This window comes from Ochotona princeps, chromosome 7, assembly GCF_030435755.1.
Source record: "Ochotona princeps isolate mOchPri1 chromosome 7, mOchPri1.hap1, whole genome shotgun sequence".
Classification (NCBI taxonomy): domain Eukaryota; kingdom Metazoa; phylum Chordata; class Mammalia; order Lagomorpha; family Ochotonidae; genus Ochotona; species Ochotona princeps.
In genome coordinates this window covers 26,483,102-26,498,599 of record NC_080838.1, presented here as the reverse complement: position 1 = coordinate 26,498,599, position 15,498 = coordinate 26,483,102, and positions in this window count along the sequence as shown.

Here is a 15,498-nt window from a genome sequence, read left to right as displayed (position 1 = left end):
CTCATGATCCCAAGCCAATGTTTTGTCACATGCAGAACTATAGGACAGGGTCCAGTTAACTGTAGTGCCATTTTATCACTTTGTATGCACAGTACTGGAGTATTGGATGAGGCAGCATAAGTTCAAGAGCATGGTCTCTGCCAATCACTTCCATCAGGATGGTCAAAGAAAATATGCTCTTATTTGCAAAACACTGAAAAAGGAGTTACACAGCTATCACTTAATTCCCAGGCTTCCTAAGAGGGTAGGAGCAAATATTTTTGTAGTCTGAAACTGGGGTGGACAGGTGCATGATCAGCTCATATTCATATTCCTGATTTGTCAATTATATTCATGGCCGTCCTTCAGGCAATGATATTCTGTTCTTCAGGAGCTTTTATGATAGCCAGGAGAGCTCCATTTGGGTTGGGGGAGCTGCATGCAGGTGGTAGCTACATTCTACCTCAGACCTGGAATTTCCCTAAAACAACCACTCTAAAAAATACTGGCCATTAAGATTTCTGTCTGTTAGAGAAGCAAGCAATCCTTCATAGGACCAGTTGTACTATTCCCTCAGTCTCCAGTGAATTCCTTTTGATAAGTGGTTAATTGCAAAGGACACTCAAGAATACCTTGGGCTAAGGGGACAGATGACAGGCTAGTCTTGGTGATATCTGTGTTTTCATTAGGGACATTCAAATGTGAGTTCAGCAACCCTGTGAATGGAACTCAGTACACATCCTAAAAATGTTATTTACTTCTGCTCTCAACCCCCTTTTCCAGTGCGATGACTAAGAACATGAATGGATCCACACATAACCTAAATTTTAGAACTTATCCTTTCCTATCTTAGCTATGTTATCTTGAGACATTTATCCAATATCTTCATATCTCTTTGCGAATAAGCTAGAATATCAACAGTACTCACCTTATTGGACTGTGAGGAATGAAACATAATGCAGTGGCTGGAATATAGTGTGTTTCATCAAACTCCAAACCAAATTTTACCATGAACTCTGATTTTTACTTTTTTAAAGATTTCTACATTTATTTACTTAAGAAATCAGGGTGACAGAGAGAGTGAGTGACACAGAGAGAGATCCTCTGTTTGCTAGTTTTTCCCCTAAATGTCTACAATATCAAGGGCTGGACCAAGATGAAGACAGAAGCTGAAATTCCATTGGAGTCTCCCATGGCGGAGGGCAGAAACACAAATAATTGGGACATTATCAACTGCCTTCCCACATGAACTAGTTTGAAAATACAGAAGCCACAACTTGAACTGGGACTGTGGTATTACATGTGGGCATCACAAGCAGTGGCTTAATCTGCACAATGCCTGCCCCTAACCCTGAATTTAAAGATGTGTAAATGTAAAGATACACATACGAGGCTTAGAAACAATAAAACATGGTAGTAATCTTAATATATATGTGCTATTTTTATCCCCTCTCACTTATTTTTAAGGATACTTGTAGAGACCCAGCGGTACAGCTTACAGAACCTGAAAATATCAACAACCTTAGCTCCAGAAAATGAAATGAAGTCAGGAGAGTGAATACTATAGCTCAGGACGGTGTGGCTAATAAAATAACCTAGGTGTGTCCACGGTATGAAGATGATCAATTAGAATCAAATATGGTCTAGGATTGTGGGGTAGGAAATGGGGAAGGCAATGATAGAAAAGTTTCACGAAGAATTGATTCATACATAGAATCTTCAAGTATAACAAGGAGTTTCACAGCCCATAAAGGACAACCCAGACAGAAGGAAAAGCAACTGCAAAATCAACAACGTTGAAAAACACAAGATAGCTCAGCATTCCTGGAATGTAAATTGCTTTCATTCTGGATGAGCGCTCACAGGAATCCACATGGCTAGCAAAGATAAGCCACACTCATTCCCCAAAGGGATAGCTTCTAAGTAAAGGAATTTAAATCCATTCAGAGAAGAATCATAAAACAAATGTTCATAATCGCCTAACCCTGTGAGATAATACAAAAGAGAGGAATGAAATCTCTAGGGCAAAGAGAAAAATACACTTGGAGAGTCTATTTCCTGAAGAAAAGTGTGTACTAATCAAAAAGCCTAAGATGACAAATTTGAGGATCCTTCATGTTTCCAAGAAACTAATCCCAAATAAATCCATTTACAAATAGATCATTCTTTTCAAAAAGGAAAAAAAGTAAGCACATTTTGTTTCTAGTCTAAATTTTAAAATTGCTTTCCCACCAGTACAATGACCCAGTCATTTTGGTCTCAAAATATACTGAGTGTTACTCCAGTTCTTGTGCTAATATCAATATCTAAATAACATCAATTGGATTTTGCACATATTCTGAGTGTCTGCAGAAAAAAACAGGATCTGTAAAATGGGTTAATGCAAGACTTAGTCAAAGAAGAATATGAGTGACATAGGCGCAGGGGACATAAGCCAATGACTTTTTTTTAAAGATTTATTTATTTTTAATACAAAGTCAAATATACAGAGAGGAGAGACAGAGAAGATGATCTTCCGTCCAATGATTCACTCCCCAAGTGACCACGACGGCTGGTGCTGTGCCGATCCGAAGTTGGGAACCTGGAACCTCTTCCAGGTCTCCCACACAGGTGCAGGGTCCCAAAGCTTTGCGCCGTCCTCCACTGCTTTCCCTGGCCACAAGCAGGAAGCTGGATGGGAAGTGGAGCTGCCGGGATTAGAACCGGCGCCCATGTGGGATCCCAGTGCATTCAAGGCGAGGACTTTAACCGCCAGGCCATGCCGCTGGGCCCAAGCCAATGACTTTTAATGAGTATTGGAAAGTAATCAAAAATGGTCAAATTCTACTCAGAATGTATGTTTTATGGAGTGAATATATTCTGCTTAGCCTGAGAAGGCAGGCTTCAGGCTAAGGGGATGGGGCAAATTTCCTACTGGTAGAAAATAACTTTCCTTAGAATATGATTAGACATGGAGGATATTATCTCAGGAAAAAAAAAAGTCCCTTTTTAATTTAAAGGAAAACATTTCTGAAAATAGATAAGGAAAGTAAAGATGAAGCAGAAAGAATGCTTAAGGTTGCTCCAGGTGGCTAAAAAAAATAAATAAAAAAAATAAAAATAAAAAAATCCGTTGTCCACATCACCCAAGGCAAATTGAACTGATAAGATTAGTAATTCTGGAGCTGGAATTGTGATACAAGCCACTGTCTGTGATACCAACTTCCCATATGGACACCAGTTCAAGTCCCCACTGTTCCAATCCAGCTCCATGCTAATGGCCTGAGAAAAGCAATGGAGCCCATCACAAGTGTTTGGGGCCCTGGCACCCATGTGGGAGACACAGATGGAAACCCTGGCTCCTGGCTTCAGCCTCGCATGGCACTTGCCACTGGCCATTGGCCATCTGAATCAGTGAGTGGAATCTCTCTCTCTCTCTTTTTCTCAAATAAATTAAATAAATCTTTGTCTTAAAAAAAAAGATTAATAGCTCTGCCCTGTCACTCAGATAAATCTCAGTAGATGTTTCTCTGGAATGCCCTGCAAGATTTTTGAAGCAAATCTTTCTCATGAAGTATGGCATCTTTTACAGATGTGAATAAGATATACAAATTATTTGGAGGCAGCAAATATTCAGTCTTTGATATAAAAGTTACCATCCGAAAATGAAGATAGAAAGAACATACTATTCTTTACTTAATAGTTTATTTGCTGTTGTTTTGTTTTCATCTCAGGTTTTCTGATTTACATTTCAGAACACTTCCATAAAATCAGCTATAAAGTGGGAAACATTGACTCCTGTGCATATTGACAAATGACTTTGGCTTTAAAATTTTTTGTTGTTCTTGTTCGCCAAACAAGAAAGGATACATTGTGATTTTCCCTGAGATTTTAGCAGGTCCACATGTAGGTCTGTGCAATGTGTGCTCTGTACTGGGACTCCAGCAATGAACACAACAGAGCAAACCCTGCTGTTGGGAAGCATATGTGGTATTAAAAGATAGGCTAAAATTTTTTCAAATAAAAAAAAGCTTGTTTATAAATCAGGCAGCTCCAAATTGCAAGTGTTTTTAATTTATATTGTAGTTAAATGTTTAATGGTATTACTAAATAAGGAGTTCCACAAATAGAAAATAAAAAGAGGGCCCAGCACGATCGCTCTGTGACTAAATCCTCGCCTTGTACTCGCTGGGATATTACATGGATGCCAGTTCCTGTCATGGCTGTTCCATTTTCCAACCAACTCCCTGCTTATGCCCTGGGAAAGCCATGGAGGATGGCCCAAAGCCTTGAGACTCTGAACTCACATGGGAGACTCAGAAGAAGCTCCTGGCTCCTGCCTTCAGATCAGCTCATCTGTGGCATGGCGGGCACTTGGGGAGTGAAGCAGTAGATGGATGATTTTTCTCTGTGTATGTCCTTTTCTCTATAAAACTGTCTCCACAACAAAAAGGAAATAAATATTTTTAAAAAGAAAAGAAAAAAGGACAGTAGTACAAGAAGAAAACAGATAAGAATTATCAAAAAGGGTAAAAAACTCAGTTTCACTCAAGGAACATGTTATTCTTATATTAACAAAACTAGAAATCCCCATTATGTTATTTAATGTGTTACGGAACAAATTTCCCAAAGTTTCTATTGCATTTCCATTATTGTATCTTTGTTACCAAAAGCTCAATCCCTGTTCCTGGCACAAAATCAAAACAACAAGGGAAAGTTTAAGGTTAAACGAAAGTTGAATCTCTGGACGGGTGAGTGGGTAGCTGACTTCCATCTTAAGAATGACTGCCCTGCCAAATGAGAGTGTTAGGGTTTTTAAGGTGGCTAGAAGGCAAGAATTGAAGCTAAGGAACCAAACCACAGTTTGCCAATAAGAAGCTGGCTGAAGTCAAAACTGATCTAAATACATGTTCAACTTGTGTCCAAGTTCCTGGCTGGTCCAATGGCCAGTTGAGGTTCTGTCAGCCTGAGGATCACATGCACATGGAGCCTTATGTGGATGATTCCAGAGGAAGTTTTTGTTTTCAGGCACCTTGGCTATGTATGATTACGTAAGTTCTCAGTTGGTTTTCCTAGACTAAGGCTGTTGACATTTTAAGTTTAATGGCTTCTGTAGTGGAGGAAAACTGGTTTTTTTTTTCCTCAACTTGCTCAAAATTTTAGTTGGACCAGACCCTGTAACAAAAGACAGATTACCAAGAGAAAAACAAACAGCTTAGTAACACAAGCAGCCAACGTCAAACAGGAGAAAGCTCAATGGAAAGTATCCCAGAGCCATGGCTTAGAACTTCAGCATATACAACTTCTTCAACAAAGAATGACCAATCTGTAGAGAAATCGCACAGCAAAGAAATGGATTGGGGGCTTGTGGGAGTAAGAAACTGTGGGAAGGTAAACACATGGGAAATAGGCTCACAGGGTAAGGTTTGTTTGCAGCTCCCTTCAGTCCCACACTCCACTCCATGCTGATAAAAGTTAAATGCAGTTTGTATCCTGCCTTTAGGCAGAGAAAGGGAAGGACAGAAAGAGTTTTCCTCCATTGGCTACCTCTTAAATGCCTTCAATCCCCAAATAATTTTATGTCAAAGAGGCATATTTTAGGGGATGATATATTCTGGCTCCCTTCATCCCTCAGTTATTTTAACAATGGTTTGAATACAAAAAGTAAAAAAGAAGTAAGCCATAAAGTAAACCCTACTTTGCACAGTTTATTCTCTACCTACAGGAAGATGCTTCCCATTGAAGCAGTATTTGAAAGGCTGTTAGTAAAGTTTGCCTACTCTGACCCTAGCACTCCTAACCCTGACCCTAACCTGACACCCACAACTTTACACAACCACACTGCTGTGCCATTGATTCAACCAGCCTGTTCTTCTTATCTTCTTTGCACAACTTTGAAATATAAATACCCAGATGAATCAACCTTATTTTAACTGTTGTGAATTACCAAAATATTGCTGTTATCACTTGGCCAGTCACTGTGAAAAAGAGACTCAGGAGACATCAGAAAGGAAGAAACGGATATTCATATAAGGACAATTATCGTGCCCACAGTCCTTTTAACTGCCCGAGTGATTTCACTCTGTGCTTCTTTCTCACTGGCACCATGACCAAAAACATGTCTCAAAACAGGTTTTTCCTATTTAAAAAGCAGCTTCTCCCTTGATGCCCTAACCTCCAGTCACTGGGTAAGGCTTTCCTGTCTTGTTTTCTCTCCTAATTTGCAAGAATTTCATCAGATTTCCAGTACCCTTCTCTGTTCTGTTTAGGTTCCTGAGCAATCAGCTTGGGGCAACATTTAATAATTTACAGCTTTACTTGGCTCTCTTTACAGACTATTTTAAGATCGAGAAGATTTTCATGTCACAGAATTGAGTTGCTACAGAAATAGAACAAGAGAAAGAATTTAACACCTTCCATTATACCCTAACAGTTTTGACTCCCCGTGTGGGGGTGTAGGTCTCCTCAGCCCTTCTCCACAAGATAATGACAGCTCTAAATATAAATACAGGTAGGCCAGAGAAGTAAGACCTTAAGGATGGAATTGACAAAGGAGCAATGAATGACAAGCAACTTTCTCCCTCTCAGGAGAGCTAAGATGTTAAGGATTGAATTAGCAGAGGAGCAATGATAAGCAATTTTCCCCTTTCCCCAGAATTCTCTGTGACATCTTTGAGAACATCCCTGGCTTATAAAAATATTTTTTCATTAGTAACAATTGCTCTTTCCTCTTTCAAAGCAGGAAAACAGAGAAATTCCATTTCAAAAGAGGCATGGTTCTGTAGGATGAAATCATTTGCGCAAAAAAAAAAGTAGGCAATTAATAAGCAAGGAATAAGGAAACAAAACAGGGTGAGTGAAATGGATTAGAAATAACTGCTAGACTAGGTCTTTGCAAATTACAATCCAAAGGCATGCATATATATTTTTTTCATCCTTGGAAAAATTTACTTTCCTTTTTATAATGTCCTTTTATTCCCTTCTGATGCCCTTAACTGGAATATTTGAACAATCTGAGCCAGCATTTCATTTTGTCCTTACAGGCTAGTACAATAATTGCAGCTAAGAATATTCAGTTGATAGCCAAGAGCAGTTTAAGTTGCGGAAACGCTAAATTATGCAAGATCAAACTGTGTTGGGATTGCCAAATTTCCCAGCCTTGTAATGTGTGATATAAGAGATGCAGTAGAGGTGAATACATTGCCATGCTTCCTAAGTTAGTCTTCCCACTGATCTTTTTCCCTGAGTATCTTTCATCTTCTCACCAATGATGAACACTTATCAGGAGATGTTGGGTTTGCTGCTAAAGCACAAGCGAATTCTACACTTTGAGTCTCATCCTCAAGCTTCTAAGTGAACTTCATTCTCATCTGCAAGTTTTGGAAATGAGCATGCCTTCATGCTCATCTACTCACTGGCTAGATTCAGTTCCCTGACTGTTAGACAAGAGATTCTCTCAGATCCTGAGAGGTGCTCTAAATAGTTGATTCTCACCATCTTCATGACATCAATAGGAAATCTCCGTTGGTGGGAGAACTGTTGCATCTGTTTTCTTCTTTTATGTGTTGATCTCACCTGGCTCTCGGTTTTAAGAAAACTGCACTCCTCTGGGGTCAGCAGCTCGGTGCTATTAGATCCAGCTTCGGTTGCACTTCATGAAGTCAAAATGACGAAACTGCTGGTATCTACTCACACCTTCTGGGTTCAAGTAGTCACTCAGCCCTAACTTCTCCCATCCAAGTACTAACCAGGCCCAACCCTGCTTAGCTACTGAGATCAGATGAGATCGGGTGCGTTCAGAGTGGTATGGCCGTAGATCCATACCCCTATCTTCTACCCCCAGGTGCCATGCCTCTAATTTTCAATGAGGAAGGAGATTAATTTCTATGGATAATAATGCCCACCTCTTAAAATGTCTTTTCTCCTATATTTCTTTTCTTCTGACAAATACCAACCCAGTCACTTGTGTACCAATTTTCTCAACAAGTACTAAATGTAGAGATTATCTCCATAGAACAACACTACCACCAGTTTTATTGAGCCCATAATACAGGATTTCAGCACTAACAGCTTCACAGTACTACAAAGGATAGTCAAAACACTATCAAATAAGGAACAAAACTGATACTAATTTTGCTTCATTTTATAAGAAGAAAATTGTTTGAAAAAGCTGAAAATCAACTTTCATCTTCTCCCTGTTAGGTGGTTGCAAAGTTAATGAATGTGATACAGCACTTTTCACGTGTAAATTTTGTCAAAAGAAAGCATTCAGAAGATAGTAGCACTAATTGTTGATGACATGTACAGAGTCATAGTGATAAATGTGGAATGCCAGCTTAATAGTTATTGAGAATCAGCAAAGGAACTTATGAATCATATTATAGAAGTGAGAAGATACACAACAGATGGAGACAAGGAGAAAGAAATGAGGGGATGGCACAAGATGAGGACAAAGAGAGGAGCGAGGGAAGAGGAGGTAGCAGGAACATGGAGAAGTGGGGGAGACAGCATCTGCCTGTCCTGAGAAAGCAGCAGAGGTAACACAATCATCATCATGTCTGTTGACTAATGAACTAATTGCATTTGTTAGCTCGGGCAGTTTTAGCATCTTCTGTTTGACCATCTAGGCATACACACAAGAAATAATGTAATTCTAAATCCATCATTTCAGAGCTTCAAGAAATCTACGCGTTAAGGGCTCAGTGCAATAGCTCAGTTGGCTAATTCTCTCCCACATGGATGCCAGTATGTGTCACAGCTGCTCCATTTCTCATCCAGCTCCTTGCTTGTAGCCTGGGAAGTCAGTGGAAGATGGCCCAAAGCCTTGGGACCCTGTATCTGTTTAAGAGACCCAGAGGAAGCTCTTGGCTCCTAACTTTGGATCAGCTCAGCTCTGGCCATTTTGGTCACTCAGGAAATGAACCAACAGATTGAAAATCTTAAGATCTTTCCTTCCATCTCTCCTTCTCTCTATAAATCTGCTGCCTTTCGTTTAAAAACAAAAATCTAAAAAAAAAAAAAAGGAAAAAAGGAATCTACACATTAAGCCAAAAGCACATTAATCTTAAGTTCCAAGGTTTTGGCCAAGTGAACCAAACATAAACACAATAAAGGGAATATCGGATTTCATAGTCAACGTGAAGCTGTCTTTTGAATTTATCTCTATGAATAGTTGGTTGCTTTATTCTAAACAGTAGAGAGTGTTGCTTTTAACATTAAAAAAAAACACAAAATCTGTGTAGTTTGCTTACATGGCAAAGTTACTATCTCCTAAAGAATGAAAAATACATAGGATTGGTCCATCCTTCCAGTAGCATTTATGTCCTAACTATTCTCAGAAGAAACTAGAAGTTCATAAACTTTCTTTTTCCAATCACACATAGATCTCTCATAGTTTACTTATTTATTTTTTTTAATTTACTTGTGTAAGCTGAAGGAAGACAAGAAACCTCTCATCTGCTGCTTCACTCCCCATATGCCTGCACTGGCTGGGGCTGAACTAGGGCTAAACTGGAGAGACAGGATGACAATCCAGGTTTCTCACACATGTGGCAGGCACCCAGTTCTCTGGGCCATCCCTGCCTCCTCCCAGCATCTACACTAGCAGGTAGCTGGAGTCAGGAGTCAGAGTCATGCAGAGGACCCAGGCATTCCAATGTGGGTTAAGGAAATCTCACCAGTGTCATTTGGACAGAGAGGTTTTATGTATATTTGATAGGACAGTCAGACTGAAGTCTAAGATCCAGTTGTTGTGCCGCTCTTCCTTATGCCATCAAGCAACTCATCAAAGGAGTGGGCAATTGGTACAGTGGTTCACATGCTGTTTGGGCTACCTGCACCCCCTGGCTTTGAGCCCTAGCTCTTCTTCAATGTTTCGTTCCTGCGAGTGTACACCTTGAGGGGCAGCAGGTTAAGGCTCGAGCACTTGGGTCCCTGCCACCTATATGGTAGTCCCAGATGAAGTTATAGGCTCCTGGTTTTGACCTGGACATTTGGGAAGGGAACCAGCAAAGAGATGAGCTCTTTCTGTCCATCTCTCTGCTTTTCAAGTAATTTTTAAAAAGTTTCTTAAAATGCATCTAGTATTTCTTGAACATTCATTTTATTTAGCTAGGATCTGGGGAAATATACAAATTGGATTGTGCCTACTCTCAGGCAGTTAGATTTCAATGGAACTTTAAAATATACGCATGTGAATAGCTGAGACAAGAAATAATTATCAGGAAAAAAATTGCCACTTAAAATCCCTGCCCGTTAAATTTGGTTTAAAAAAATGACTATTAAGATGTATAGAGGGGCAGGGCCCGGCGGCATGGCCTAGCGGCTAAAGTCCTCGCCTTGAACACCCCGGGATCCCATATGGGCGTTGGTTCTAATCCCGGCAGCTCCACTTCCCATCCAGCTCCCTGCTTGTGGCCTGGGAAAGCAGTCAAGGACAACCCAATGCATTGGGACACTGCACCCGCGTGGGAGACCTGGAAGAGGTTCCTGGTTCCTGGCTTCGGACTGGCGTGCACCGGCCGTGCGGCTCACTTGGGGAGTGAATCATTGGACGGAAGATCTTCCTCTCTGTCTCTCCTCCTCTCTGTATATCCGGCTTTGTAATAAAATAAAATTTTTAAAAAAAGATGTATAGAACCCGTTGTATACAAACTAAAATTGAAATGTCAATGAAGAAGTCGCGGGATGTGGTTCAGAACTTGCATTTTTTTTCTCTTATAACATATTGGTTATCAATACTATGTCAATTAATTCCATAACGTTATAAATCATTGCTGATGTTACGTTGGGGCTTTTGATTGATGGGGATGATACTCTGCTTGCTCTACCTTCAGACCAGAGATTGTCTCCCCAAGAAGCCGTTGAACTTATCTGGACAATAAGATGCTGGACTCTATGCTTGGTATATGCTTACAATGAAAGAATCTCAACTGACCTTCAACTGTGGTAATGCAACAAGGTGGAGGAATCCACCATGGGGGAAGGGTTTCGGGAGGGGTGGGGAGAATCCCAGTACCATAAAACTGTGTCACATAATGCAATGTAATTAATAAAAAAAAAAAGATCCAGTTGTTGGTGGGACTGCTGCTTTTCTGAAGCCTCTCTCCTTCGCCTGAAAATGCCATCTCCTCCCCAAGCCTTCCTGTAATCTGTGTTGTTGTTGTTGTTGTTGTTGTTGTGTGTTCTAATGTCCTCTTCTCAGCTCTTCAGTTATCCTGGGTTAGAATCCCCTCCTCATGATCTTGTTTTAATTTCATTGCTTCTTTGAGGAGCTCATCTTCACATTTAGTCACATTCTGAAAAACTTGGGGTTAGGATGTCCACATAGAAATTTGAGGGGAATGTAATTCAGCCCATAGCAATGGTCTCTGAGAAATTTGCTCTGATAAAAGAAACTCTTCCCTATAGACATACGGTATCCTGAGTGATTGTGTGATATAATTCATGCAGCTGTCTGTCTCTGCTTGAAGATAAACCCACTGCAGGGGAAGGAAAAGCGATGCTCTGGCTACACTTCCGAGTTCTTACCTGATATCCACATAACAAAAGACAAATTAACATGAGGAAAAACAAATGTTTATCTACATGGATATTCCATGTGCACATGAGAGAAAACTAACTCTCATAAAGGCATCTAGAACTCCGGCTTCTATCACATTTTTAACAAAAGACAATGCAAGTTTAGAGAAGAAACAAGACAAAAAGAAAAAGATCTTAACGCTCCAACAGCATCAACTTATGGGAAAGTAAAGACATGGGAAACTAATAGTGGATAAAGGATGGCCATCTCCAGGATGATAAGGGCCTGAATTCACTTCTGGTGATCCAGTTCTGTCGCTACCAGGAGAAAAACGCAGAGACGCAGCTCTGCATGCTCATTTCTTCATCTCAGGCAGATAACGGGAAGGCAGAGAGCTTTGCTTGTATGTGCTGAGTCTCAGTGTTTTTTAAGTCTAAATAATCCTCATGGGTTCAGCACAGAGTCTAGTGGGTAAAGTCCTGGCCTTGCATGCACCAGAATCCCATATGGGCACCAGATCCTGTCCCGGCTGCTCCAATTCCCATCTAGCTCCCTGCTTGTGGTCTGGGAAAGCAGTTGAAGATGAGCCAAAGTCTTGGGACCCTGCACCCATGTGGGAGACCTGGAGGAAACTCCTGGCTTAATATTAGATCAGCTCCAGCCATTGTGGTCACTTGGGGAGAGAATCAGCAGACGGAAGATCTTTCTGTCTGTCTCTTCTCCTCTCTGTATATACAACTTTCCAATGAAAATAAATAAATCTTTAAAAAATAATAATAATCCTCACATAAATGTGGCCTTCACCAGCAAGTTTTCACAAAAACAGTCTCTGAAAGAGAAGAGGTTTCAAGCAGGTAAAGAAACTAACAAAACTGAAGTTTGTTCTCCTTGAGTGTTCTCGTCAATTTGTGACTCTCTCACCCGGAGGAGGTTCCGGGTTCCCAGCTTCGGATCGGCGCACAGCAGCCATTGCGGCTCACTTGGGGAGTGAATCATCGGATGGAAGATCTTCCTCTCGGTCTCTCCTCCTCTCTGTACATCTGACTTTGTAATAAAATAAAATCTCAAAAAAAAACTGTTTAAAAAAAATTGTGACTCTCACATTAATCAGACTCTACTAACACATCATACAAGAAATAAGTATTTATACTCCTGTTGTGTTTTCGTTTATTCCCATAATGTTTTCTTAATTTACTGTCTTTAACAAAAAGGAATTATAAAGCATTGAAAATGCAGAAATTATATCTATAATTCAGATGAGCTCTTAATGAGTCCAACCAAGAATTACTGAAACTGTTTAAGTTCTTCCTTGGTCAACCACTCAACACTGGATTCCCTACTATTTACTTTACTCTGTGCTTAGGCTGTTTTTGTTTGTTTGTTTGTTTTAAAAGATAAAGAAAAAAACAGCTTTACAGGTAGACATTAGGGTCAGGTTAAGCCATCACATACTGGGACAAAGTCCCACCTCCATTTGCAATCCAGTTTCCTAATACTGTACCTGGAAGGCAGGAGATGATGGCCTTGGGTCCCCACCATCCACATGGGGGAGCCAGCTGAGGTACCTGGCCCCTGACTTTAGCCAAGCCCTACCCCAGCTGCTGCAGGTGCTTGGATACAAGCACATATCCACAATCGCATCACCACAATCATGATCATGAACAAATTCATCATCTATTCAGTTTCTTTTTCTTTTTTTTTAAAGATTTATCCTATTTTTATTACAAAGTCAGATACACTGAGAGGAGGAGAGACAGAGAGGAAGTGGAGCTGCCGGGACCAGAACCAGCAGCCATATGGGATCAAGGCAAGGACCCTAGCCACCAGGCCACGCTGCCGAGCCCTATCTACTCAGTTTCTAAAGTTTCCTTATTTCTCTTTGCTTTGATTTTTGTTGTGGCGGTTTTTGTGTCTGTGGTAAGAAAAATTAACATGAAATCTACTTTGACAAATTTTGAAGTATCTAATACCATATCATATACTCTAGGCAATGTGTTGTACAACAGATCTCCAGAATTTACTCATCCAGCATAACTGAAACTTTATATCAATTGAATAACAACTCCCTACACCCTTATCCCCAGTCCCTGGCATCCTTATGGTGCTCTCTGCTTCTGGGTGTCTGCTACAGACAACACATGCAAGTAAAACTATGTATAAGTGGACCCATGTACAAGCAGACACATGTACAACCAAGCCCATGTACAAGTGAGCCCATGTACAAGTGGACCCATGTGCACATGGACCCACATACAAGTGGACCCACGTGTAAGTGAAGCTGTTCAGTTTCCTTCGGCATAATGTCCTCCAGGTGTACACATGTTGCAAAGGTAGAATTTTCTTCTTTACCGAAACCTAAACTATATTCTGCAGTACATTCCACATTTTTTTCTTTATTCTTCTCATTTGTCTGTGAACATTTGGGCTGTTTCCATGACTTGGCTCTTGTGAATTCTGCTGCCATGAACATCTGAGTGCAGTTACCTCTTCAAGATCTTCGTTTTAATTCTTTTGGATATATTCCCGAAAGTAGGATTTCTGCATCATCCAGTATATCTATTTTTACTTTTTAAAGGAAATTCCATACTCTTTTCCATAGCTGATGCAACATTTAACAATCTCACCAGCATGAGAATTACAATCTTTCTACCAATACTTGTTATCATTTGGCTTTTGTTTATAGGAACAATCTCCTCAGGTATAAAGCTACATCTTGAATATCTTTAAATGTCCATGCTAATCAAAGTGTACTACAGATTCACTGTTATTAAAATCCCAGTCATATATATTTTTAACAGAAATTTTAAAAAGCAATTGAAAATTCATATAGAACTACAAAAAATGCATAATGGTCACAGCCACCTTGAGAGAAAGAATGAATTTGGGGGCAATCAAACTTCTAACTTCTGATGATATTACAAAGACGTGAGGTAGTTAAAACATTTAGTATTGACATAAGGACAGACATATGCAGTAGAAAAAATAAAGAGCTCAAAAGTAACTTGCCACAAATAAGGTCAACATCATTAATTATGAATGAATTGTCCGTCAGTTCCTTAACCTATGCAATAAGAACAATAATTCAGTTAGGAAATTGCAAAAAAAAAAAAAAAAAAAAAAAAAACGTCTAAACCTGGCAGATTCAGACAATTGACATGGCCTGACATTGGCACATTTCCGCCCCCTGGTGGCAGGTTTTAGAAATATGAGTGTGTGGACAATCGTAATAGCAAAAACACAAATGTGGCAACTGTAAAGCAAAAACCACAAGACAACTTGCTTATAATGCATACAAGCTTTTAATTACTGGTTTGCTGCTTATTCTGGCATTTTTCAAGAATTTTAAATAAACAAGGCAGAAAATTTCGGGAGTTAGCCTATTTTCCCAAAGGAATTATAGTATAGTTGCTTTTATTTTGATGTTTTTTTTCTCCGCTTAGTAGAGGGATTTTTACAGATCATTATGTTTTAAGACGTTAGTATGGCCTTTTTCTTAAGTTGTAAAAGCATGCAAAACAGAAAAGTTACCAACATTGTAGTAAACACGTACCTAACAGAAAATTTGCCAACTAAGAGTATACTTCAACGGCATATTCATATTGCTATGATACCTAAAATCATTTTATTGAGCTTCCTAACTCAAAAAATAGTTATGAGAGTTATACACAGTTCAAGGCATTTTTAAGACAGAAGTTTAAACATTATCCCAAATTCAAACATCAGGGAAAAAAATCATTTTTTTATTTTGATTAAAATGTCTAGGAGTATCTTACTCAAACCCCAGCTTCAGTCTTGTGACTCATGAAAATCACATTTTTTTTTTGTTTCTACTGCTAAGTTCCCTGATTCTCCACCTCCATTGTGTGGCTCATAGTGACCTGGCTGGCCAATGCCCCATCTCTCCTCTATGAGGACTATTTCCTAAAAAAAGGCTGAGTTGTAGCCGGAATAACTGATGTAGGAGCAGCAGAAAAAGTAATCTGTAAAATTTATTTATACACTCTGCTCTTTAAAGTCCC